The following is a 2358-nucleotide window of genomic DNA, read 5'->3' as shown; positions in this document are numbered from 1 at the left end:
TAGGGTTAGAATTTAGGATTTATAAAATTAAAAAAATATATAATAAAAATATTTTAGTCATTTTCTATAATAAGGTTATTGTAGTCATTTTTTATAAAAAAGAATATTAATTTAAATCGATTTAAGGTTTTGTTTACCGATTTTTTGACTAAATCAATTTGTCTGATCTAATTTTGACAAAAATAATATAATTTAATCAATTATATGTATTAAATTTTAGTTAATAACAAACATTTTAAAAAAAAGACATTTTAAGCATCTTTATCGGAATGTCTCCCAAAAAATATATGTAACTATCTCCTTTCTTTTTTTTCTTTTATAATTTTTTGTTTGAAAATTCAAAAAATTAGAAGGAAAGAAAAACAAAAAGCTATCCCTTAGCTGTCAAGATATCCAACAATTTTGTGATTGATACTTACTATTTAGATAGATATTTGAGGCTGAGGTAGGGACTAAGATTGATTTAAGAGTTTAAGACTTAGGAGAATGGCATAACTTGTACTCAAAAATTGAATGTCATTTCTTCATTCAATCATATTTCATCTCATAACTCATAAGTCATTTTCAAGATTGTGTTCCCAACCAAGTAAATAAGTAGTTATTGGAAGAATTACGTTGTTGCATCCCTTTTTCATCACTCCATTCTTTTCCACATAAAATTTCCCATGGAAGAAAAAGATGCCTTAATTGCTTAAAATTATTTCGTTATGCCTTAAATAATAAGTAAATTTCAGATGGTAAGAAATTGAATGTTGGGTATGATATAAGGGATTTAAATATTCTTAATATTGATGTACTAAAAAAAGACTTTAATGTCTAAAACGAAAAAGACGATATCTATTTCAGCATTTGAGCAAGATTGGTCTAAAACCTAAAATCTTGAAAGACAAGGGGGAGGACAAATATTTCTTTGTGGAAAAGGTATCAACCTTATTTATTTTTTGACACTTAGCCGTAGAAATTTGAAGTTATTGAAACTTAAAAGTTCCAAGTTAAGAAATAACAACAAATGACAGCTGGTCAATAAAATAACTTGGCTTATGGATGATGACTAATCAGTTATTATATAATTTAATTACTTCTATAGTAACTCGATCAACACGTTGCTCGAATTTTGGCTTAATTCTTATTCTTATTTTCTTGGTACACATTGCAGATCCTAACTACTAATTTGTCGATATTTTAAGAGTTGGCTTTTTTTTCCACTAATAATTTTCTCCATATTTCAAGACAATAAAAAGCACCAAAATCAGAGTTTACATCAGTCCCCCCTCCGGAATGTATACTTAATAGAAAAGTATGAGAAGTCAATAGAATATTTATATAATGTGTACAATAGAGGTTTATGGAGTATTAGATATATAATTTTAAGCTTTTGAGAAGATGTTTATTATCGCTAGTACTCGGATGGTTATTCTAGTTAGTATGAGGATGTTTATTTTGTAACTCAATAGCCCATTGTACACATTATATACAAATAGTCCATTGTGTTCCTAACGGGATCCATACTTAATACACCACTCAAAAAATTAGAAATGTAGTGTGCATGCATGGCTGGGCTCTGGGAAAGATTTTGGTAGAAGCTTTATTATTTATGGAGAAAATTCTACTTTCCTCTCTTGAGAGATGCAAAAATGACACTCCCTTCTTTTCTATTTGTAAAATATACATTTTTCTTCCTTGTAACTTTTACAAAACTTCCTCTTTAATCGATTTTAAATTTTTTGTGCTAGAGAATTAGAGACTAAGATATGTTTGATCAAAGAAAAAGTCTAGGTAACCAACACATTTTTTAGTCAATATTTTAATAAATTAGTCAATTTTATAACAAAATACTAAATAAAAAAAATCTAAAATTATTGAAAAAACTCTAAAACTTAATAGAAAAAAAATATAAAATCATAGAAAATAACATTCAAAACTTAATAAAACAAAACATCTAAAATTATTTAGATATTTTTTTTTTTAGATTTCGAATATTTTTTTTGTTAGATTTTGATTTTTTTTTAACAATAAATTTAGATGTTTTTTTTATTAGATTTCGAATGTTTCTTTTCTTTTGGTTCTAAATATTTTTTTTTTATGTTTCTTTTCACTTGGTCTTAAAATGTTTTTTTGGCTTGTTTGCAATCTACCTAATAATTAGTTGTCCTTGGTTGATACTTGATAGTTGATACTTGATACCCTGGTTGGTTAGTTACACTGTTGATTAAATTAATGGCATGTTCTATTATCTTAATTAATTAGCGGTCTCATACTCGTCTCGTGTTTGAAAACCATAGTACAACAGAATTTAAAATGCCCTAATAATAATGCTATGAACTATGCATGGATTGATAATTTGATATGAAATGCGAA

Source organism: Arachis ipaensis, chromosome B06 (assembly GCF_000816755.2).
Source record: "Arachis ipaensis cultivar K30076 chromosome B06, Araip1.1, whole genome shotgun sequence".
In the NCBI taxonomy this organism is placed as follows: domain Eukaryota; kingdom Viridiplantae; phylum Streptophyta; class Magnoliopsida; order Fabales; family Fabaceae; genus Arachis; species Arachis ipaensis.
Note: the sequence above shows the minus strand (reverse complement) of the source record.